General features: G+C 47.6%; 1 long non-coding RNA gene across 2 annotated transcripts in view; it reads left to right on the top strand.

The window, feature by feature from the left end:
* LOC137300465 (uncharacterized) overlaps positions 1-25,998 on the top strand; it is a 52,258-nt gene that overhangs the window by 24,276 nt on the left and 1,984 nt on the right. Inside the window, exons 3-4 of one of the 2 annotated variants that reach the window (XR_010958102.1) lie at positions 10,245-10,368; positions 20,970-21,042. This is a non-coding gene — a long non-coding RNA (uncharacterized lncRNA). Of the gene's footprint in view, positions 1-10,244; positions 10,369-20,969; positions 21,930-25,998 lie in introns of those variants that run through there. The other variant, XR_010958101.1, reaches the window with a different exon arrangement.

The raw sequence follows: 25,998 nt of genomic DNA, 5'->3' as shown, positions 1-25,998 counted from the left end.
GTGTGACTTGGAGGGGAACGTGCAGGTGGTGTTGTTCCCATGCACCTGCTGCTCTTGTCCTTCTAGGTGGTAGAGGTCGCGGGTTTGGGAGGTGCTGTCGAAGAAGCCTTGGCGAGTTGCTGCAGTGCATCCTGTGGATGGTGCACAGTGCGCCGGTGGTGAAGGGAGTGAATGTTTAGGGTGGTGGATGGGGTGCCAATCAAGCGGGCTGCTTTATCTTGGATGGTGTCGAGCTTCTTGAGTGTTGTTGGAGCTGCACTCATCCAGGCAAGTGGAGAGTATTCCATCACACTCCTGACTTGTGCCTTGTAGATGGTGGAAAGGCTTTGGGGAGTCAGGAGGTGAGTCACTCGCCACAGAATACCCAGCCTCTGACCTGCTCTCGTAGCTACAGTATTTATATGGCTGGTCCAGTTCAGTTTCTGGTCAATGGTGACCCCCAGGATGTTGATGGTGGGGGATTCGGCGATGGTAATGCCGTTGAATGTCATGGGGAGGTGGTTAGATTCTCTTGTTGGAGATGGTCATTGCCTGGCACTTATCTGGCGCGAATGTTACTTGACACTTATGAGCCCAAGCCTGGATGTTGTCCAGGTCTTGCTGCATGCGGGCTCGGACTGCTTCATTATCTGAGGGGTTGTGAATGGAACTGAACACTGTGCAGTCATCAGCGAACATCCCCATTTCCAACCTTATGATGGAGGGAATGTCATTGATGAAGCAGCTGAAGATGGTTGGGCCTAGGACACTGCCCTGAGGAACTCCTGCAGCAATGTCCTGGGGCTGAGATGATTGGCCTCCAACAACCACTACCATCTTCCTTTGTGCTAGGTATGACTCCAGCCACTGGAGAGTTTCCCCCCTGATTCCCATGGACTTCAATTTTACTGGGGCTCCTTGGTGCCACACTCGGTCAAATGCAGCCTTGATGTCAAGGGCAGTCACTCTCACCTCACCTCTGGAATTCAGCTCTTTTGTCCATGTTTGGACCAAGGCTGTAATGAGGTCTGGAGCCGAGTGGTCCTGGCGGGACCCAAACTGAGCATCGGTGAGCAGGTTATTGGTGAGTAAGTGCCGCTTGATAGCACTGTCGACGACACCTTCCATCACTTTGCTGATGATTGAGAGTAGACTGATGGGGCGGTAATTGGCCGGATTGGATTTGTCCTGCTTTTTGTGGACAGGACATACCTGGGCAATTTTCCACATTGTCGGGTAGATGCCAGTGTTGTAGCTGTACTGGAACAGCTTGGCTAGAGGTGCAGCTAGTTCTGGAGCACAAGTCTTCAGCACTACAGCTGGGATGTTGTCGGGGCCCATAGCCTTTGCTGCATCCAGTGCACTCAGCCGTTTCTTGATATCACGTGGAGTGAATCGAATTGGCCGAAGACTGGCTTCCGTGATGGTGGGGATATCGGGAGGAGGCTGAGATGGATCATCCACTCGGCACTTCTGGCTGAAGATGGTTGCAAACGCTTCAGCCTTGTCTTTTGCACTCACGTGCTGGACTCCGCCATCATTAAGAATGTGGATGTTTGCAGAGCCTCCTCCTCCCGTTAGTTGTTTAATTGTCCACCACCATTCACGACTGGATGTGGCAGGACTGCAGAGCTTTGATCTGATCCGTTGGTTGTGGAATCGCTTAGCTCTGTCTGTAGCATGTTGCTTCCGCTGTTTAGCATGCATGTAGTCCTGAGTTGTAGCTTCACCAGGTTGGCACCTCATTTTTAGGTACGCCTGGTGCTGCTCCTGGCATGCTCTTCTACACTCCTCATTGAATCAGGGTTGATCCCCTGGCTTGTTGGTAATGGTAGAGTGAGGAATATGCCGGGCCATGAGGTTACAGATTGTGCTGGAATACAATTCTGCTGCTGCTGATGGCCCACAGCGCCTCATGGATGCCCAGTTTTGAGCTGCTCGATCTGTTCTGAATCTATCCCATTTAGCACGGTGGTAGTGCCACACAACACGTTGGATGGTGTCCTCAGTGCGAAGACGGGACTTCATCTCCACGAGGACTGTGCGGTGGTCACTCCTACCAATACTGTCATGGACAGATGCATTTGCGACAGGTAGATTGGTGAGGACGAGGTCAAGTAAGTTTTTCCCTCGTGTTGGTTCGCTCACCACCTGCCGCAGGCCCAGTCTAGCAGCTATGTCCTTCAGGACTCGGCCAGCTCGGTCAGTAGTGGTGCTACCGAGCCACTCTTGGTGATGGACATTGAAGTCCCCCACCCAGAGTACATTTTGTGCCCTTGCTACCCTCAGTGCTTCCTCCAAGTGGTGCTCAACATGGAGGAGGACTGATTCATCAGCTGAGGGAGGACGGTAGGTGGTAATCAGCAGGAGGTTTCCGTGCCCATGTTTGACCTGATGCCATGAGATTTCATGGGGTCCAGAGTCAATGTTGAGGACTCCCAGGGCCACTCCCTCCTGACTGTATATCACTGTACCGCCACCTCTGGTGGGTCTGTCCTGCCGGTGGGACAGGACATACCCAGGGATGGTGATGGAAGAGTCTGGGACGTTGGCTGAAAGATATGATTCTGTGAGTATGGCTATGTCAGGCTGTTGCTTGACTAGTCTGTGGGACAGCTCTCCCAATTTTGGCACAAGTCCCCAGATGTTAGTGAGGAGGACCTTGCAGGGTCGACTGGGCTTGGTGTTTTGCCGTTGTCGTGTCCGGTGCCTAGTGGTCCGATGCCGGGTGGTCCGTCCGGTTTTATTCTTATTATGACTTTTCGTAGCGAGATTTTACAACTGAGTGGCTTGCTCGGCCATTTCAGAGGGCAATTAAGAATCAACCACATTGCTGTGGGTCTGGAGTCACATATAGGCCAGACCGGGTAAGGACGGCAGGTTTCCTTCCCTGAAGGACATTAGTGAACCAGATGGGTTTTTACTACAATCTGGTAGTTTCATGGCCATTATTACTGATGCTAGTATTTTAATTCCAGATTTTTATTTAATTAATTGAATTTAATTAATTAATTTAATTTTTTTAATTCGCCAGCTGCCGTGGCGGGATTTGAACTCATGACTCTGGATTTTAGTCCAGGCCTCTGGATTACTAGCCCAGTAACATAACCACTATGCTACCGTACCCCTTTGAGCCATGAATTTAACACTCTAATCTTATTTACCCTATGCCAATTTGCTTGTGGGTCAGGTAATAATCCAGAGATTATTATCTTTGAGGTTCTGTTTTTTAATTTAGCCCCTCGCTGCTCATACTTCCTGAGCAGAACCTCTTCCCTCGTCCTACCTATGTTGTTGGTACCTACGTGGACCACAACAACTGGATCCTCCCCCTCCCACTGCAAGTTCCTCCCCAGCCCAGAGCAGATGTCCCGAACCCGGGCACCGGGCAGGCAACACAGCCTTCTGGACTCTTGCTCTCGGCTGCAGAGAACTGTGTCTATCCCCCTGACTATACTGTCCCCCACTCCCACTACATTCCTACTAACTCCCCCCGCTTGAATGGCTTCCTGTACCATGGTGCCACGGTCAGTTTGCTCATCCACCCTGCAGCCCCCGCTTTCGTCCATACAGGCTGCAAGCACCTCAAACCTGTTGGACAATTGCAAAGGCTGAGGCTCCTCCACTTCTACCTTCTCGATCCCCTTATCAGCCTCGCTCGCAGTCACACCCTCCTGTCCCTGATCACTGACCATTTTAGACGACCTTATCCTAAGGGGTTTGACCGCCTCCTGGAACCGAATGTCCAGGTATTTTTCCCCCTCCCTGATGTGTCGCAGTGTCTGCAGCTCGACCTCCAGCTCAATGACTCTGAGCTGAAGCTCCTCAAGCCGCAGACACTTACTGCAGACGTGCAGCACAGAAATAGGCCATTTGGCCCAACTGGTCCACGCCAGCGTTAAAAATAGTGTCACGGGATCTTTTACGTCCACCTGAGGGTGCGGACAGGACCTTGGTTTAATATCTCATCTGAAAGGCGGCACCTCTGACGGTGCAGCACTCCCTCAGTAGTGTCAGCCTGGATTTTGTGTTTCAGTCTCTGGACTTGAACCCACAACCTTCTGACTCAAAGGCTAGAGGGCTCCACTGAGCCACAGCTGAATGCTGAAAGCCACTGCCCTAATTCCATGTCTGCTGGTTAATATTAAGTCAAAAATGCAGAATTTAATAATATGAATATTATAAATTGAGAAAGTTCTGTTAAGGCAATATTGTGGAAACCAAAACGCTCGGATAAGGATCAAGATTTAGGGGTGGAGAAACACAGGGTTAGAGGAGATGTAATGAAGCTTTATTAAATAATGAAGGGATTGGCTTCAGTCCCATTGGTTAGGTTATTTGAGATGGACAGGGGAGAGTGGGTAGATTTTGGGCCCAGACTCGGTGCTATGTGATCAGCCCCGCCCGAGCCAACAGTCCCGAGGATCGAAGGGAATGGGCCCTTGGGCCTCTTCGGTGTACTCAAAGCGAGCTGCTGATGCTGGTCGCCCGAGCGGAGACATCAATATCTGGTCACCTGCTTCTCCGGTAGTGGCCCTCAGGTAAATCCCAGGAGGGGCGGGGAGGTTTAAGTGGGCTCTGGGTGGGGGAACCGATCGCGACTCCTGCTCGACTGGGTTATGCTCCTCTGGTTACTCAGGATTGGTTTTTATTCCTGTCCACCTACCTGTCATTGGCTGCAACAACTTTCAGCAGGCGTAAGGTCCCTAATTTACGTGTTCAAAGGGCCTAATGCCTCTTGGTGGACACCTAAAAATGGCCCTTACAAATTTAGCAGTGGGACCAACGCCTGCACAGATTGGGTACAGGCCGGCCCACTGCTAAATTGGGAACCATTGTAAGCCAGAGAAACGGGTGCAACACATACCGATTTCTATCCCAGTATGTCTAGAGGGCATACATATAAAATCCTTTGGCAAAGAGTTAGGTAAGATGCCAGGAGGTATTTCTTTCTGCAGGGAATCATCACCCTCTGGAACAGGCTACCATAAACATGCAGTGGGTATGGATTTAATGCGTTCCTTTAAAAGAGAATGTGACAAGTTCATGAGTAAAGGGGAGATTTCCAGTTATCGAAGGTAAGTTGTTGGTTTGCTGGGGTGATATTGAGTAATGGACTGTGTGGCTTCCTGATCACCTTGGGGGATTGGAGAGGAAATTCTTGAGTCGTTCCTAAATTGTCAGGCTTTTTTTTGCCTCTGAGGGTACAGGGGTGAGTGAAGGGTGTACGAGGGTGCACCATATCTGCACGAGGCAGGCTTGATTGGCACCGAAGGTGCTGCCATTTTCCTATGGTCATGGGCAGCTGGGTGTCAAAGAAGAGTGTCCCTGGCATTTAATCCCACCAACTTTGAGTTGCTGCTCGTAAGTGGCTAAAATCAGATTTTACTGAACTCGAAGAAGTCCTGTTTCCCCTTTGTTTAGAAATGAGATTCCATTTGACACCAAGATTGGTGGCATTGTGGACAGTGAAGAAGGTTATCTAGGATTGCAACAGGATCTTGATAAATTGGGCCAGTGGGCCGATGAATGGCAGATGGAGTTTAATTTAGATAAATGTGAGGTGATGCATTTTGGTAGATCGAATCGGGCCAGGACCTACTCCGTTAATGGTAGGGTGTTGGGGAGAGTTATAGAACAAAGAGATCTAGGAGTACAGGTTCATAGCTCCTTGAAAGTGGAGTCACAGGTGGATAGGGTGGTGAAGAAGGCATTCAGCATGCTTGGTTTCATTGGTCAGAACATTGAATACAGGAGTTGGGATGTCTTGTTGAAGTTGTACAAGACATTAGTAAGGTCACACTTGGAATACTGTGTACAGTTCTGGTCACCCTATTATAGAAAGGATATTATTAAACTAGAAAGAGTGCAGAAAAGATTTACTAGGATGCTACCGGGACTTGATGGTTTGACTTACAGGGAGAGGTTGGATAGACTGAGACTTTTTTCCCTGGAGAGTAGGAGGTTAAGGGGTGATCTTATAGAAGTCTATAAAATAATGAGGGGCATAGATAAGGTAGATAGTCAAAATCTTTTCCCAAAGGTAGGGGAGTCTATAACGAGGGGGCATAGATTTAAGGTGAGAGGGGAGAGATACAAAAGGGTCCAGAGGGGCAATTTTTTCACTCAAAGGGTGGTGAGTGTCTGGAACGAGCTGCCAGAGGCAGTAGTAGAGGCGGGTACAATTTTGTCTTTTAAAAAGCATTTGGACAGTTACATGGGTAAGATGGGTATAGAGGGATATGGGCCAAGTGCAGGCAATTGGGACTAGCTTAGTGGTATAAACTGGGCGACATGGACATGTTGGGCCGAAGGGCCTGTTTCCATGTTGTAAACTTCTATGATTCTATTATATTCGCACTTTTCTGGAATGGCGTGTTATTTTAAAAAGGATTGGGTAGTTAAAGGTAGTTGGACAAATCGGAGGTAATACAAGTTGAGAGCAGCTAACCGTCCCATCAGTCTACTCTCAATCATCGGCAAAGTGATGGAAGGAGTCGTCAACATTGCTATCAAGCGGCACTTACTCACCAATAACCTGCTCACCGATGCTCAGTTTGGGTTCTGCCAGGACCACTCGGCTCCAGACCTCATTACAGCCTTGGTCCAAAGGTGGACAAAAGAGCTGAATTCCAGAGGTGAAGTGAGAGTGACTGCCAGTGACATCAAGGCAGCATTTGACCGAGTGTGGCACCAAGGAGCCCTAGTAAAATTGAAGTTGATGAGAATCGGGGGAAAACTCTCCAGTGGCTGGAGTCATACCTAGCACAAAGGAAGATGGTAGTGGTTGTTGGAGGCCAATCACCTCAGCCCCAGGACATCGCTGCACGAGTTCCTCAGGACAGTGTCCTCGGCCCAACCATCTTCAGCTGCTTCATCAATGACCTTCCCACCACCTGCACGTTCCCCTCCGAGTCACAAACCATCCCGACTTGGAAATATATCGCCATTCCTTCATCGTCACTGGGTCAAAATCCTGGAACTCCCTACCTAACAGCACTGTGGGAGAACCTTTACCACACGGACTGCAGCGGTTCAAGAAGGCGGCTCACCACCACCTTCTCAAGGGCAATTAGGGATGGGCAGTAAATGGTGGCCTTGCCAGTGAAGCCCACATCCCATGAATGAATAAAAAAAGTCTTAGAATTTAGCATGTTGGAAGTGGGACATTAACACTGCTGGTGGGTTTAGCCATCCAACCAGATGTAAACGGAGATCATGCAACTTTATTTTAAATGGGGCACTCGCTTTGTTAAAGTGGTGGACTCAACTGAATATCTCACAAATGCATTAATATTCAGCAGCCCACTCAAAGCTTACAAAGCCCACCTTGCCTACTGCCTCCTCTAGGCTGGCTCTGACCAGTTGCAATATTGCAACTCTCCCGTAGTGCGTGTGTCCCAAAGTTGGGGATCACATCAACATAAACCTGCTGGATTATTTTGTTTTGAGCGCTAATAAGTTTTCCTGGCGGCCTCCATTCTTAGTGAGGTGACTAAAGCTAAAGCCAGCTAAGGTTAAGATATTGTGAAGCTTACAATTAAAAGACTGTTGTGCTTATGATGATTCATAGTCTGCTGATTGTTGTTAAGAGACAATTTATCTTTACTTTAATCAATACTGTTTGATGCTACTAACTACATCGATGCTACTAGCTACATTGAAAGTGTAGCTAAATAGTGTTAGTAATGCATCTTTCTGTCCTTCTTGATCTGTGACGTCTCTGGCAAGCAGAAGTGCAACTCAGTTCTTATCAGTATTGTACCTTGGTCCTAGTGTTGAATACTCTGGTTTGCTCAGTGATCAAAGTCCATTCAAAACAAATTTGCATAATCTCCATTTACATCTGGTTGGCTGGCTTAATTTACCAGTGGTTCCGTTACCCTATTTATAATGTGCTAAATTATAGGATGGTGCTCGACCAGGATAAGTAAAAGAAGAAAGACTTTCATTTATACAGCACCTTAGATGTTGGTTGAGGGATAAATATTCGCCAGGAGAACACCATTACTCTTCTTCGAAAATAAAGGGATCTTTTATGTCCACCTGAGAGGGCAGACATGGCCTCGATTTAACGTCTCATCCGAAAGGCGACACCTATGGCAGTGCAGCACTCCCTCACTACTGCACTGAAGTGTCAGTCTAGATTTTGTGTGGGAGTCTCTGGAGTGGGATTTGAACCCACAACCTTCTGACTTAGAGGCAAGTGCTACCAACTGAGCCAAGGATGACACTAAATATAGAGTAGTCTAAAGTGAGGCAATTTGGGAATGATATAAGAAACTCTAGTAACATTACCATGAATTGTAACCGTAGACTCCTTGTTGCATAGGCTGGAGACTATGATCTTGCATATGCCACCATATGTGTTTTCTTTTGTTTTGGAAGATGATTTGAAGAATCATAGAAAGGGAAGGAGGCTATTCGGCCCGTCAAGTCCGTGCCGGCTCTATGCAAGAGCAATCCAGCTAGTCCCACTCCCCCTAACCGCACCTGGAGTACTGTGAGCAGTTCTGGGCACTGCACCTTCGGAAGGACATAATGGCCTTGGAGGGAGTGCAATGTAGGTTTACTAGAATGATACCTGGACTTTCAAGGGTTAAGTTACGAGGAGAGATTACACAAATTGGAGTTGTATTCTCTGGAGTTTCGAAGGTTAAGGGGTGACCTGATCGAAGTTTATAAGATATTAAGGGGAACGTATAGGGTGGATAGAGAGAAACTATTTCCGCTGGTTGAGGATTCTAGGAGTAGGGGGCACAGTCTAAAAATTAGAGCCAGACCTTTCAGGAGCGAGATTATAAAACATTTCTACACACAAAGGGTGGTAGAAGTTTGGAACTCTCTTCCGCAAACGGCAATTGATACTAGCTCAATTGCTAAATTTAAATCTGAGATAGATAGCTTTTTGGCAATCAAAAATATTAAGGGATATGGGCCAAAGGCAGGGGTATGGAGTTAGATCACAGATCAGCCATGATCTGATCAAATGGCGGTGCAGGCACGAGGGGCTGAATGGCCTACTCCTGTTCCTATGTTCCTAATCCCTTGGCCCTTCAATTTTTTTTCTTTCAAGTACTTATGCAGTTCCCTTTTGAAGGCCATGATTGAATCTGCCTCCACCACCCCCATCAGGCAGTGCATTCCAGATCCTAACCACTCGCTGAGTAAAAAAGTTTTTCCTCATGTCACCTTTGGTTCTTTTGCCAATCACCTTTAAATCTATGTCCTCTGGTTCTTGACCCTTCCGCCAATGGGAACAGTTTCTCTCTTTACTCTGTCTGGACCCTTCATGATTTTGAATACCTCCATCAAATCTCCTCGCAACCTTCTCTGTTCCAAAACACACTAATGAGAAGAGTCTGATTTTGAACCAACAAGCTGGTTTATTTTACATGCAATATATGAATGAACAAAATACAATTTTCATAGCAAGATTCATCTAATTCCTGTTGCTTCTCTTCCCATAAAATATCAAACTACATGACCCTGCCCCTGTTAAACTCACTCGCATGTTAGCATTCCCTGAACTAATTGGCACTAACCTGTTTTCTTCCAGGAAATATCACTTCATGCTTCAGCTTGGAGTCTCTTAGCCTCCCTTGGGCTGACTAGAAATTGAGACCTGTGTCTCTTAGTATTCCAAACTCAGTCTGCCCTTTATTGACTCCTCCGGAGGGGGAGGGGGAGAGGGAGAATGAATGAATGAACGAACGAACAATAAAGAGAGATAGAAGATAGTAAGGCTGACCTCCGAGTGTTCCCTCCTCTATATGACGATATCAGTCTGTTGATCTTACCTCCTTCAGTGAAATTCCCCCCACCTTTTTTGATATGGGAGTCAGGGCACCTGACTGTCTCAATGGCTATGCTCCCTGCTAGTGCATTGAATAAAAACCATTGTTGCATTAAAGGTGTGAACTGCTGTGGAAAGTGTTCACTGATTCACCATTGTCTCAAAACCAACGTGATAGGCAAGGGTGCACAATTTTGATGGATGAATCATCTGGCATTCCACCTAATTAACCCAATCAACATTTTGGATGACGTTGCATATCTCTGGGAGTTAGATCTTTGTAAATGGAACCTGACCTTGTATAAAGTAAAACAAAATCCCTTCTCGGGCCAAATGGGTAAAAATCCTAAGTTACAATGCCCAAAATTGAAAATTGCTTTACACCTCAGCACTGGCAATTTGATAAGTGGAAAATAAAAATAACACAGAATAAAATGTTTTTAATTCAAAAAAATCTTTATCCCAGCAGAAGAGCCCACCTTGTGTTGTGACCCTGCTGATACTCACCCCCTTGTGGAATGTATCGGGATACAGGTGCTGTCAGTGAGCAAACACAAACCCCACTGTCATTCAACCACCACTTGGGCAAGCAGGTAAGAAGCACTAAATATGCTGATTTCTGTTTAAAAGGCGCTGGATTCATCAAATGGCATTTGACAAACCTTTGGTGCATCACAAAAGCATAAATGCGTCATGTGCACCTGATGCTGCACCCAGCTGTTATGCAGGTGTTCTGATCATTCTCTCTCCCATCAGCATGATGAAAATGGTGACCCTTTATACATAACAGTGTTCAGCAGATACTCCTGTTGGGATTTTTAAATGGGTTATTTATAATTCATGTTGGCTACACTGGTAATAATTTGCATGTATTAGAATATATGACCACAAATTTGTTTTTACCAGGGCTGCATGTATGTTTTTTTTACAGTTTGTTCAAGACCGCTGGCAAGGCCGCATTTATTGCCCATCTCTTGTTGCCCTTAGAAAGTGGTGGTGGGCCTTCTCGTTGAACTGCTGCAATCCTTGTGGTGAAGGTGCTTCCACAATGGTGTTAGGTGGGGGTTTCCAGGACATTGAACCAGTGACGATGAAGGAACAGTGAAATGCGTCCAAGTCAGGATGGCGTGTGACTTTTTAAAAATTCGTTCACGGGATGTGGGCGTCGCTGGCAAGGCCGGCATTTATTGCCCATCCCTAATTGCCCTTGAGAAGGTGGTGGTGAGCCGCCTTCTTGCGAGATTTTACAACTGAGTGACTTGCTAGGCCATTTCAGAGGGCATTTAAGAATCAACCACATTGCTGTGGGTCTGGAGTCACATATAGGCCAGACCGGGTAAGGACGGCAGGCTTCCTTCCCTAAAGGACATTAGTGAACCAGATGGGTTTTTACGACAATCCGGTAGTTTCATGGCCATCGTTACTGATACTAGTATTTTAATTCCAGATTTTTTATTTCATTAATTGAATTTAAATTCGCCAGCTGCCGTGGCGGGATTTGAACTCATGACTCTGGATTTTAGTCCAGGCCTCTGGATTACTAGCCCAGTAACATAACCACTATGCTACCGTATCCTTGGAGGTGACGGTGTTCCAATGACTAGGTAGTAGAGGTCGGAGGGGAGGGAGGTACTGTTGTAGTAACCTTGGTGAGTTGCTGCAGTGTATTCTGCAGATCGGACATACAACATGTTGTGCTGGTGATGGAGGGGGTTGATATTGAGTCCAGTGGAACCAAGCAAGTAATCTGCTTTGTCTTGGATGGTGTCAGGTTTCTTGAGGGTTGTTGTGACTACATCCACCCAGGCGAGGGATGAGTATTCCATCACACTCTTGACAATAACAACAACAACTTGCATTTATATAGTGCCTTTAACGTAGTAAAACGTCCCAAGGCGCTTCACAGGAGCAATATCAAAAAAAATTTGACACTGAGCCACATAAGGAGATATTGGGACAGGTGACCAAAAGCTGGGTCAAAGAGATAGGTTTCAAGGAGCGTCTTAAAGGAGGAGAGAGGTAGAGAGAGGGGGGGAGGTTTAGGGAGGGAATTGCAGAGCTTAGGGCCTAGGCAGCTGAAGGCATGGCCACCAATGATGGGCGATGGAAATCAGGGATGTGAAAGAGGCCAGAATTGGAGCAGCGCAGAGATCGTGAATGGTTGTAGGGCTGGAGGAGGTTACAGAGATAGGGAGGGGTGAGGTCATGGAGGGATTTGAAAACAAGGATGAGAATTTTAAAATTGAGGCGTTGCCGGACCGGGAGCCAATGTAGGTCAGTGAGCACAGGGGTGATGGGTGAACGGGACTTGGTGCAAGTTAGGATACAGGCAGCAGAGTTTTGGATGAACATAAGTTTACAAGGTGGGAGATCTGCCAGGAGAGCATTGGAATAGCTTTGTAGATGGTGGAGAGGCTTTGAGGAGTCATAAGGTTAGCCACAGAGTACCCAGCCTCTGCCCTGCTCTTATAGCCATGATGTTGATAACATTCACCTGACGAAGGGGATAATCTCCGGAAGCTTGTGATTTTAAAATAAAATTGTTGGACTATAACCTGGTGTTGTAAGATTCCTTACAGTGCTGTTAGGTAGGGAGTTCCAGGATTTTGACCCAGCAATGATGAAGGAACGGCGATATATTTCGAAGTGATGGTGGTGTTGAAGGTCAAGGGGAGATGACTGTGTTTTCTTTTATTCAAAGTGGTCATTACTTAGCACGTACCTGGTGCAAATGCTATCTGCCTAAGTCAGCCTAAGCCTGGATGTCATCCAAGTCCTGTTGGTGACTGACATGGACTGCTTCATTATTGGAGGAGTTGTGAATGGAGCTCAACACTGTGAATAATCAGCAAACAGCCCCACTCCTGACTTTTGATGGAGGGAAGGTCTTTGATGAAACAGCTGAAGATGGTTGGATGAAGGATGCTCCCCTGAAGAACTTTTGCAGTGAAGTCCTAGGGCTGTAATGACTGTCCTCTGACAATCACAACCATCTTCTTTTGCATCAGTTTTGGCTCCAGCCACTGGGGGATTTTCCCTTTGACTTGCACTGACTTCAGTTTTGCTCAGGCTCCTTGGTGCCATACCCTGTCGAATCCTGCCTTGATGTCGAGGGCAGCTACTCTCATCTCTCTTCTGGCATTCGGCGTTTGCGTCCATGGCTACATCAAGGCTACGACGTTTGGAGCTGAGCGATTCTGGTGGAACCCAAACTGAGCTTGGGTGAGCAGGTTATTGGCGTCGCTTGATGGCACTATTGGTGACGTCTTCCATCATTTTACTCATGATTGCGAGGAGGCTGATAGGGCGGTAATTGGCCGGGTTAGATTTATTCTGTATTTTTGTAGACAGGGTGTACCTGAGAAATCTTCCAAATTGTTGGGGCGATCCCAATATTACAGGTTGTACTGGAGCAGCTTGGGTAGGGGAGCAGCTAGCTCTGGTCCACAGGTCTCCAGCACTACAGCCAGGATGTTGTCAGGGCCCATAGCCTTTTCTGTGTTCAGTGCTTTGTGTGGATATGAGAGAGAGAGCGAGAACTGGAGTGAGTATAAACAGTTACAGGACTGTTCCTTAATATTAGATGATGATTGGTACACCTTTCCAAGTAAAGCCTCAGATAAATTCACAAGGCAGCTCCTCCCTGAACAGGGACTCTTTAGTGCCACAGGACTCAACGGGGGAAGATGCTGTACTCAGCTGACAATAACTGATTCAGTGGTTCAAATCAGTGCTCATGACTGGAATCCTTGTTGGCCTCCAGCCATCGAAGATGTAGGACATCCTTAACTTTCCCAGGAACACAAAGAGCAGTGGGATAAACCTCACTGGAGGATATTCAGAAAGACATTTAGCCTCTTCTGTCTCAAACACCCTAGAAGCTTACGGAATTACTACAGGATTTTATATAAAAAAATATATTGGCTAATATATTGGCTAAAATATATTGGCTAACATCCCCATCCTCAATGTTGGCGGAGTCCAGCACGTCAGTGCAAAAGACAAGGCTGAAGTGTTTGCAACCATCTTCAGCCAGATGTGCCGAGTGGATGATCCATCTCGGCCTCCTCCCGATATCCCCACCATCACAGAAGCCAGTCTTCAGCCAATTCGATTCACTCCACGTGATATCAAGAAACGGCTGAGTGCACTGGATACAGCAAAGGCTATGGGCCCCGACAACATCCCAGCTGTAGTGCTGAAGACTTGTGCTCCAGAATTAGCTGCGCCTCTAGCCAAGCTGTTCCAGTACAGCTGCAACACTGGAATCTACCCGACAATGTGGAAAATTGCCCAGGTATGTCTTGTCCACAAAAAGCAGGACAAATCCAATCCGGCCAATTACCACCCCGTCAGTCTACTCTCAATCATCAGCAAAGTGATGGAAGGTGTTGTCGACAGTGCTATCAAGCGGCACTTACTCACCAATAACCTGCTCACCAATGCTCAGTTTGGGTTCCGCCAGGACCATTCGGCTCCAGACCTCATTACAGCCTTGGTCCAAACATGGACAAAAGAGCTGAATTCCAGAGGTGAGGTGAGAGTGACTGCCCTTGACATCAAGGCTGCATTTGTCCGAGTGTGGCACCAAGGAGCCCTAATAAAATTGAAGTCAATGGGAATCAGGGGGAAAACTCTCCAGTGGCTGGAGTCATACCTAGCACAAAGGAAGATGGTAGTGGTTGTTGGAGGCCAATCATCTCAGCCCCACGGCATTGTTGCAGGAGTTCCTCAGGGCAGTGTCCTAGGCCCAACCATCTTCAGCTGCTTCATCAATGACATTCCCTCCATCATAAGGTCAGAAATGGGGATGTTCGCTGATGATTGCACAGTGTTCAGTTCCATTCGCAACCCCTCAAATAATGAAGCAGTCCGAGCCCGCATGCAGCAAGACCTGGACAACATCCAGGCTTGGGCTGATAGGTGGCAAGTAACATTCGTGCCAGACAAGTGCCAGGCAATGACCATCTCCAACAATTGAGAGTCTAACCACCTCCCCTTGACATTCAACAGCATTACCATCGCCGAATCCACCACCATCAACATCCTGGGGGTCACCATTGACCAGCCATATAAATACTGTGGCTACAAGAGCATCAGAGGCTGGGTATTCTGCGGCGAGTGACTCAATTCCTGACTCCCCAAAGCCTTTCCACCATCTACAAGGCACAAGTCAAGAGTGTGATAGAATACTCTCCACTTGCTTGGATGAGTGCAGCTCCAACAACACTCAAGAAGCTTGACACCATCCAGGACAAAGCAGCCCGCTTGATTGGCACCCCATCCACCACCGTAAACATTCACTCCCTCCACCACCAGCGCACAATGGCTGCAGTGTGTACCATCCACAGGATGCACTGCAGCAACTCGCTAAGGCTTCTTCGACAGCACCTCCCAAACCCATGACCTGTACCACCTAGAAGGACAAGAGCAGCACGTACATGGGAACAACACCACCTGCACGTTCCCCTCCAAGTCACACACCATCCCGACTTGAAAATATATCGCCGTTCCTTCATCGTCGCTGGGTCAAAAACCTGGAACTCCCTTCCAAACAGCACTGTGGGAGAACCTTCACCACACGGACTGCAACGGTTCAAGAAGGCGGCTCACCGCCACCTTCTCAAGGGCAATTAGGGATGGGCAATAAATGCTGGCCTCGCCAGTGGCGCCCACATCCCATGAACGAATATATTTAAAAAAAAATTTGCCTCTAAGTACTTTGAGAGTTCACTCAATCTTCAATTTAGAAGACAGCCAGAATCAGTAAAAACAGCTACGGTTCTAGTTTTTTTTCCTATTCATTCTTGGGATGGGGGCGTCGCTGGCAAGGTCAATATTAATTGCCCATCCCCAGTTGCCCTGAGAAGGTGTTGGTGGGCCGCCTTCTTGAATTTGATACAACTGAGTGGCTTCTAGGCACATTTCCACGAGGCAGAAAGTTAGCGCAAGTAAAGCCAGAGCTCCCTGGATGACAAAAGGGCTAGTGAGTAAGATGAAATGGAAAAAAGGGGTGTATGACAGATGTCAGGTTGATAATACAAGTGAGAACCAGGCAGAATATAGAAAGTTCAGCGGGGAAGTGAAAAAGTAAATAAGAGGGACAAAGAGAGAGTATGAGAATAGACCGGCAGCCAACATAAAAGGGAACCCAAAAATCTTCTACAGCATGTAAACAGTAAACGGGTCGTAAGAGAAGGGGTGAGGCCGATTAGTGACCATAAAGGAGATCTACTCATAGAGGCAGAGGGGATGACCGAGGTACTAAATGAGTACCTTGCATCTGTCTTAACCACGGAAGATGATGTTGCCAGAGTCTCAGTAAAGGAAGATATAGTTAATATTGGATGGGCTAAAAATTGATAAAGAAGAGGTGCAAGAAAGGCTAGCTGTACTTAAAGTAGATAAGGCACCTGGTCTGGATGGGATGCATCCTAGGTTGCTGAGGGAAGTAAGGCTGGAAATTGCGGGGGTACTGGCTATAGTCTTCCAAACATCCTTAGATACAGGGGTGGTGCTAGAGGACTGGAGAATTGTGAATGTTACACCCTTGTTCAAAAAAGGGTGTAAGGATAAACCCAGCAACTATAGGGCAGTCAGTTTAATCTCACTGGTGGGGAAACTTTTAGAAACGATAATCCGGGACAGAATTAACAGTCACTTGGACGAGGGTGGATTGTTAGGGAAAGCCAGCACGGATTTGTTAAAGGCAAACCTTGTTTAACTAACGTGATAGAGTTTTTTGGTGAGATAACAGAGGGGTTAGATGAGGGCAATGCAGCTGATGTGGTGTATATGGACTTTCAAAAGGTGTTTGATAAAGTGCCACATGGTAGGCTTGTCATCAAGATTGCGGCCCATGGAATAAATGGGGCAGCAGCAACATGGATACAGAATTGGCGAAGGGACAGGAAACAGAGAGTAGTGGTGAACGGTTGTTTTTCGGACTGGAGGGAGGTGTACAGTGGTGTTCCCCAGGGGTCTGTGCTAGGACCACTGCTTTTCTTGATATATATTAATGACTTGGACTTGGGTGTACAGGGCACAGTTTCCAAATTTGCAGATGACACAAAACTTGGAAGGGTAGTAAACAGCGAGGAGGATAGTGATAGACTTCAAGAGGACATAGACAGACATGGGCAGACACGTGGCAGATGAAATTTAACGCAGAAAAATACGAAGTGATACCTTTTGGTAAGAAGAACGAGGCGAGGCAATATAAACTAGAGGGCACAACTCTAAAAGGGGTACAGGAACAGAGAGATCTGAGGGTATATGTGCACAAATCGTTGAAGGTGGCAGGGCAGGTTGAGAAAGTGGTTAAAAAAGCATACGGGATCCTGGGCTTTATAAATAGAGGCATAGAGTACAAAAGCAAGGAAGTCATGTTGATCCTTTATAAAACACTGGTTCGGCCACAACTGGAGTATTGTGTCCAGTTCTGGGTATCGCACTTTAGGAAAGATGTGAAGAATTCCAAGGATGAGGGACTTTAGTTACGAGGGTAGACTGGAGAAGCTGGGGTTGTTCTCCATGGTTCAGAGAAGGTTGAGAGGAGATTGGATTGAGGTATTCAAAATCACCAAGGGTCGAGACAGAGTAAATAGAGAGAAACTGTTCCCATTGGCGGAAGGGTCAAGAACCAGAGGACACGGATTGAAGGTGATTGGCAAAAGAACCAAAGGTGACATGAGGAAAACCTTTTTTACACAGCGAGTGGTTAGGATCAGGAATGCACTGCCTGAGGGGGTGGTGGAGGCAGATTCAATCATGGCCTTCAAAAGGGAACTGGAAAAGTACTTGAAAGGAAAAAAAATTGCAGGGCTACAGGGAAAGGCCAGTGGAGTGGGACTAGCTGGATTGCTCTTGCATAGAGCCGGTGTGGACTCGATGGGCCGAATGGCCGCCTTCGCGCTGTAACCTTTCTATGATTCAAAGGGCAGTTAAGAGTCAACCATGTTGGTCTTCTACAGTGAAGTATTGCTGTGTGATCCGGAGTGTCGTCTGTGAGTATATTCGTGTAACTCTTAATCTCTTAATAAACTTGCAAGTGTTTGACTGCTGCGATTAGAACCCTCATTTCTGGTCGAAAGACGAAGACAGCAGCCCTGTCTATCATTACATATTTATGCAGTTTATATTTATGAAAGTAGCCATGTGTTTATTGCCTGTTCTGGATACGGACGCTCTTCCCATCCCCCCACTCTCCCCACCACCACGACCCCAGTCATTCTCCCCACTTTCTCTCAGGAATACTGTTCTCTTTTATTTAATACTCTCAATATGCAGGCCTGGATTTGGATGTCTGGGACCCCTTCATTCTTTCTGCCTCTGATCGGCAATTCAACACATTAACACATTGTCCCAATTCCCTACACCACTCTACCGGACAAACGAGCCTGAAAACCTGTACTAGATATGCCCTTGATCTCAATTTTTGAGTCTCTGGTTCACATTATAATTCTAACGTCAGTCTTAACTGTACTTTTTTCATGGCTCAAATATCTTTCCCATAATGGAGTGCTCAGAACTGCATGCATTGCTCTAACTGTGGCCTAATCGACATTTTGGATAAAGTTAGCATTATTTCTTTGCTTTTATATTCAGTTCCCCTATGTGTAAAACCCATTTGTTTGTTTCCCTCCTTTATGCATGTATCTCTTCCCCCTAGATTTCCCTGTTCCGCTCATTGAGCTGTCAACAAAGTTAGCACTCTGAGGTAAATGTTTTGATGTGGGAGCGGGCGGCTCCCACCAGTCTGCCTAGTACCCTGCGAATGGAATAGAATGACGCCCTGGACCATCAGGTTTTGCAAGGAGTTATCTTTTCACTGTGTTGGAGATTTTTACATACCAACCCTCCCTTCGAATAATGAATGAATACTTCAAATCACCATTGTAACAAGACTGGTTCCAGGCTGCTGCCTTATTGTTGAGAAAAATGCTGCATGCATCCTTGGGGAGTTAACTGCTTATATGCTGGGGTTGCCAACCCTGGTTGGATGTATTCCTGGAGGCTTCATTACACGACATCCCGCCCCCACACCCCCACCATTGGTTGGCCAACACATCCATCCTCATGACACACCATCTTTCCACGCCAATTGAAAAGCGAACGGACTCTTCAATTGGATAATTCTTGACAATCAAACAGCCTCTTCTTCCCCCAACTCCTATATTTTTATAACGAATAAACAAAAGTGTTCAAAGAAAATGCAAAACGCCCCCATGATTTTTCTCCCGGGTGTTGCTCGCAGCAGTGTCCTGGAGATTAATCTTCAATTCCTAGAGACTCCAGGATAATCCTGGAGGGTTGGCAACCCTATTATATGCTCAACCCTATTATACCCTCAACTCTATTATACCCGTATTCACGCTTTTGTTGCCTCTTCCACCGATGCCAATATTGACGACGCCCCTGTTGGCAGTGACATTGAAAAGCGGCATTGTCAATCCCAACACCCATTGTAGCAATTAAACAGCTGGATGATAATTTCCATAGGCAGGCCGAGTTGCTTATGAACTGAAAGCAGTGTCTCTGAAGGCCTGGTCCACATTTGCTGACAAAAAGCAGCATCAGACTCGACCCCTCTCTCCACTCCATGATGCTCCTACCCAAGACCTGCTGCTAATGGGATTAATTTTGGCTGCTGTATACTGTGGAAGGGAATTTTCATGAAATCAGAAATTTGGAAGCCTAGTGCTTTGGAGTAGGGTGGAAGGTGAGTGCCAGTGTTCACTGAGGGGTGGAGTAAAGAGTGCCATTGTGAATTGGGGGTAAGGGACGGACGGTGCCAGGGTGAATTCAGTGGGAAAGAGAAGAGTGCCAGAATAAATGGAGGGATTGGATGAGAAGTGCCTCTCCCTGAGAGAGTGGGGAATTTGATAGGTATCGTGTCTCTGTGACCTGCAGCAGGATGGTGGGACACGAGAAACTGTCTGTGAAGCCCAAGTTTCTCCAGTCTTGTCCCATATCCCTGACACTGGGGATCAGCCGAGTGGCTCTTCTCCGCACTGCCTCCAGCAATCGGATGTCTGTTTCTTAACGACCAGAACCGGATGTAGTTTTCAAGTTGTGATTTTACTAGTACACTATAAAGTTTGCTTGTTACTTCCTCTAACTCATATTCTACAATTGTGTGTATTGTAGTTCAGTATCCTGTTAGCTTTGTCAATTGCTGCTCTGCACTGGTTGGACTTGTTTAGCGTTGAACCTGTTAAGATTCCTCTTCTCCTTCAGCTTCATCCTTAGCTATTCCAACACCAATCACGTGCGGCATTGGCGACGTGCGGCACGCTTTTGAAAATGGGCATTGTCAATCCCAACACCGTCTCCGGACCAGTTGTAGCAATTTTGTATATATCGTATGGACTTCTGTGATATGACTTCTCCAGAATTGTTTGCAAGAAATTGCTCAACTAATTACTGGGTCAGCAAATGAATTACTGACAATGCAAGGTCAGGGTACGGTGTGCGGGGGTCCCGGGGCCCGGTGTGCGGGGGTCCCGGGGCCCGGTGTGCGGGGGTCCCGGGGCCCGGTGTGCGGGGGTCCCGGGGCCCGGTGTGCGGGGGTCCCGGGGCCCGGTGTGCGGGGGTCCCGGGGCCCGGTGTGCGGGGGTCCCGGGGCCCGGTGTGCGGGGGTCCCGGGGCCCGGTGTGCGGGGGTCCCGGGGCCCGGTGTGCGGGGGTCCCGGGGCCCGGTGTGCGGGGGTCCCGGGGCCCGGTGTGCGGGGGTCCCGGGGCCCGGTGTGCGGGGGTCCCGGGGCCCGGTGTGCGGGGGTCCCGGGGCCCGGTGTGCGGGGGTCCCGGGGCCCGGTGTGCGGGGGTCCCGGGGCCCGGTGTGCGGGGGTCCCGGGGCCCGGTGTGCGGGGGTCCCGGGGCCCGGTGTGCGGGGGTCCCGGGGCCCGGTGTGCGGGGGTCCCGGGGCCCGGAGTGCGGGGGTCCCGGGGCCCGGAGTGCGGGGGTCCCGGGGCCCGGAGTGCGGGGGTCCCGGGGCCCGGAGTGCGGGGGTCCCGGGGCCCGGAGTGCGGGGGTCCCGGGGCCCGGAGTGCGGGGGTCCCGGGGCCCGGAGTGCGGGGGTCCCGGGGCCCGGAGTGCGGGGGTCCCGGGGTACATATAGTGCGCGGCCCCGGGGTATAGTCACATTAGCTGCCATTTGTTCAGCCTGTCAATGACTTCATGCATCTTTTTATCAGGGGCTGGAAGGAAATTGCGTTGTTGGTCAGGACGAGCAGCACTCACACAGAAATGTGTGGGAATCTATTCCAGGTGGGAAACAGCAAAGGTGAAACCACCGAGAGCCTCCACGTTCACACTCCACCCATCAAATCATTGGTTCTGTGCTTCGATGGCCGGGCAGCTCGCGTCACTCGTGTGGCAGAAGCCGCAGAATGTGCCATTTTTTTTTCCCCTCGCTGTTTCTTCTCACTGAATGTTCACCAGGTCTCCGAGACAATAGGAGGGAGTCCAAGGTTAAAGTCTGAGGTACTGTGGTGGCATAAAGTAGACATGGATGGGTGTGGGGGGCGAGTGAGTCCAGAAGCTATTTGAAGGGTAGAGTATCGGAGGACGCACTGCTGGAGGTATTTCCGTGGGAATGAAGAGCCAGGAGGTGGGCAGAATCGGTCGCAGTGCAGAGAAACAGTGGCGAAGTTGGAGGTCACTTTAAGATCCAGAAGTGGTGGAGAAATGGACTGGGGCCCAGGAGAGTGAATTTCTGGCCAGGATCCACACTGTAGCAAAATAAAGCTGAAAAACCAGTAGGACCAGTGGGACAGTCATAAGCTCAGCATGTAACGGATGCAATCATTGCCAGCGCTGCTGCTGGCTGGGCTGTAGGCGAGACACGGTTACCTTAAAACTTAAGCAACTAAATAGCAGATCAGAGTCACAGCAGCTGAGTCTTGCAGTGCAGTCCAGTGGAGCAGCGTAGTCTTGGCAGCAAAGAAGTCCAGGAATTTGGAAGCTAAATTTGAGCAAAGAGCAGGCATAGTCAGGGGATGGGCAGTGGGCCCAGGTAACTTTAAACTTACAGCTTGAACTTGTAGTTCGGGATAAAATGCACCCACTATTAGAGCCCGGGGAACTTAAACAGTGGAAGAGCGGGGATTGGGGGAGAAAGGGCAGAGGATGGCAACGGGTGACCAAGGATAGAGTTGCAGAGCAAAGGAGCTCCCTAGGGAGCAGCCAGCCCAGGAGCCGTGTAACTTTGCACAAAAAAAGTTACACATTTTGATATTAACTATGCTAAAGAGATATTAATACAATAAACTTTAGATATTTATTAAGTACATTTAAACCAAGATACTCGCTGCTGCTCAGGATCTTTTTCTTTCGATGCTGCATTCGCATTTAAAGATCGCGCCAAAACATTGGACATCTGCGCATGCCCGTTGACGTCACTGCGCGGAGTTGTGCATGCGTGAATTTGTTGCGGATATGGCGCATGCGCAATGGAACGTCGGACGGTGCCTTGTAGCGGGTCTGTAGCATGCGCCAGGCCGCACTGTATCATTGTCAATAGTCACTCCCATCTTCCACCCTCCATAAACTTGAGCTCATCCAAAACTCTGCTGCCTGTATCCTAACTGGCACCAAGTCCCGCTCACCCATCACCCTGTGCTCGCTGACCTACATTGGTTCCCGGTCCGGCAACGCCTCGATTTTAAAATTCTCATCCTCGTTTTCAAATCCCTCCATGGCCTCGCCCCTCCCTATCTCTGTAACCTCCTCCAGCCCTGCCCCCTCCCTTTCTGGCCTCTTGCACATCCCCGATTTTCATCACTCCACTATTGGCGGCCGTGCCTTCAGCTGCCTGGGCCCTAAGCTCTGGAATTCCCTCCCTAAACCTCTCTACCTCTCTCACCTCCTTTAAGATGCTCCTTAAAACTATCTTTTTGACCAAGCTTTTGACCACCTGCCCTAATATCTCCTTATGTGGCTCGGTGTCAAATTTTGTTTGATAACGCACCTTGGGACGTTTTACTACGTTAAAGGCGCGATATAATTGCTCGGATCGAAATGAATTTAATTGACTAATCTTTGGTTAGGTTACTCTCAAGCTGCTGAGAGAGTGAATTAACTCTTTCTTGCCAAATCATCAAGAAAGACAGGTCGTGCACTAAACACTATTTATTGGTTACACATCACAAGTTAAAGTTGGGTACACAGACACTTAATAGGCATGCGTAAGTGTAATTAGTGTTACCTCGTGGTTGAGTAACTAATCATTAATGGACAGAGTTACTTAACAAAACGAGTAGCAAAGGCTACGTAGGCAATTTAGTGTATCACTATACACTGTGCTATGAATGCTGAGTATTAACTAAAGCAGTTGGGTCAATCTCCTTCCTTCCTTGGGACACAGGTGTTAGCTTCTGGATTATTGAGTTGATGAACCCGTTAATGGAGAGACTGTCAGAGATTAGAAGCTAAATTGTGGCTACACTTGTCCATTACAGACTGAGCTAAGAGTGTCACTTAACTGCGAGTAGTCTGAGATTGAGAAAGAGAGGGAAGCCAATTCGGATTACATTACATAGAATGTACAGCACACAGACAGGCCATTCGGCCCAACTGGTCTATGCTGGTGTTTATGCTCCACATGAGCCTCCTCCCACCCTACTTCATCTAACTCTATCAGCATATACTTCTATTCCTTTCTCCTTCATGTGCTTATCTGGCTTCCCCTTAAATGCATCGATGCTATTCGCCTCAACTCAACTGTGGTAACGAATTCCACATTCTAACCACTCTGGGTAAAGAAGTTTCTTCTGAATTGCTTATTGGATTTATTAGTGACTATCTTATATTTATGGCCCCTAGGTCTGGTCTCCCCTGCAAGTGGAAACAACATCTCCACGTCTACCCTATCAAACCCTTTCATAATCTTAAAGACCGCTATCAGGTCACCCCCCAGTCATCTCTTTTCTAGAGAAAAGTGCCCCAGCCTGCTCAATCTTTCCTGATCCCTTATGCCAAGAAGCTGATAAGAGGCATGAACAGGGAACATAAGCGAAATGTACCAGAAAATATAAAGGACAGCAACGGTGTTCTTTAAGTATGTCAGGAGTAAGGGAAGGGAGTAGAGGGATGTTGGACCATTTACCAGTGGTGTCACAGGACAGGGAAATGGCAGAATTGCTAATTATGTGGTCACTCTTTTTACCACTGAATGTGCAGGGTAGATTCCTGAGTTGACAGAGGAAAATAAGGGTGAGAACAAACTAGAAACCACTAGTATCACCAGAAGGTAAAGCGTATCAGAAAGGTTCAGGAAGCTTAAAGTAAACAAGGCTCCGGACTCCGCCAATTTCTATTCAAGGCATTTGGTGGATTTGGCTGAGGAGATTGCATCATTCATCTCATCTTCCTGCACCTGACCTGGGAGTGCTTAATGGGATCGTGTATAGGGAGCTTTACTCTGCATCTAATCCTTGCCGTACCTGATCTGGAAATTCATTGATGGGGCAGTGTAATTTTCCAATTTTTCATGATGGAAATTTACGGCACAGAAGGAGGCCATTCGGCCCATCGTGTCTGTGCCAGCCGAAAAAGAGCTACCCAGCCTAATCCCACTTTCCAGCTCTTGGTCCGTAGCCTTGTAGGTTACGGCACTTCAAGTGCATATCCAAGTACTTTTTAAATTCAATGAGGGCTTCTGCCTCTACCACCCTTTCAGGCAGTGAGTTCCAGACCCCCACCACCCTCTGGGTGAAAAGATTTCTCCTCAACTCCCTCTAATCCTTCTACCAATCACTTTAACTCTGTGCCCCTGGTTATTGACCTCTCTGCTAAGGGAAATAGGCCCCTCATAATTTTATACACCTCAAATAAATCTCCCCTCTGCCTCCTCTATTCCAAAGAAAACAACCCCAGCCTATCCAATCTTTCCTCATAGCTAAAATCTCCAGTCCTGGCAACATCCTCAGAAATCTCCTCTGTACCCTCTCTAATGCAATTACATCCTTCCTGTAATGTGGTTACCAGAACTGTACACAGTACTCTAGCTGTGGCCTAACTAGTGTTTTATACAGTTCTTGTGTAGCTTTCCTGCTCTTACATTCTATGTCTCGGCTAATAGAGGAAAGTATCCCGTATGCCTTCTTAACCAACTTATCCACCTGTCCTACTACCTTCAGGGATCTGTGGACATGTACTCCAAGGTCCCTTTGTTCCTTTACACCTCTCAGTATCCTCCCATTTATTGTGTATTCCCTTGCCTTGTTTGCCCTCCCCAAATGCATTACCTCACACTTCTCTGGATTGAATTCCATTTGCCACTTTTCTGCCCACCTGACCAATCCATTGATATCTTCCTGCAGTGTACAGCTTTCTTCCTCACTATCAACCACACGGCCAATTTTTGTATTATCTGCAAACTTCTTAATCATGCCCCCTATATTTAAGTCTAAATCATTGATATATACCACAAAAAGGAAGGGACCTAGTTCTGAGCCCTGCGGAACCCCACTGGAAACAGCCTTCCAGTCACAAAAACACCTGTCAACCATTACCCTTTGCTTCCTCCAACTAGTCACTTTCCCTTGGACCCCATGGGCTTTTACTTTTTTGACTAGTCTGCTTTGTGGGACCTTGTCAAAAGTCTTGCTAAAATCCATGTAGACTACATCAAACACGTTACCCTGATTGACTCTCCTTGTTGCCTCCTCAAAAAATTCAATCAAGTTAGTCAGACACGACCTTCCCTTAACAAATCCACGCTGACTGTCCTTGATTAACCGTGCCTTTCTAAATGACAATTAATACTGTCCCTCAGAATTTTTTAAGAACATAAGAAATAAGAACAGGAGAAGGTCATACGGTCCCTCGAGCCTGCTCTGCCATTCAATCAGATCATGGATGATCTTCGACCTCAACTCCACTTTCCCGCCCAATCTCCATATCCCTTGATTCCCTTAGAGTCCAAAAGTCTATCTTTCTCAGCCTTGAATATATTCAATGACTCAGCATCCACAGCCCTCTGGGGTAGAGAATTCCAAAGATTCACAACCCTGTGTATGAAGAAATTCCTCCAAATCTCAGTCTTGAATGATTGCCCCCTTATCCTGCGACTATGCCCCCTAGTTCTAGACTCTCTAGCCAGGAGAAACAATCTCTCAGCATCTACCCTGTCAAGCCCCCTCATAAACTTATAAGTTTCAAAGAGATCACCTCTCATTCTTCTAAACTCCAGAGAGTATAGGCCCATCCTACTCAATCTCT

Source organism: Heptranchias perlo, chromosome 31, assembly GCF_035084215.1.
Source record: "Heptranchias perlo isolate sHepPer1 chromosome 31, sHepPer1.hap1, whole genome shotgun sequence".
NCBI lineage: Eukaryota > Metazoa > Chordata > Chondrichthyes > Hexanchiformes > Hexanchidae > Heptranchias > Heptranchias perlo.
The sequence above is the reverse complement of the archived record's forward strand: the minus strand, read 5'-3'. Positions and strand labels throughout refer to the sequence as shown.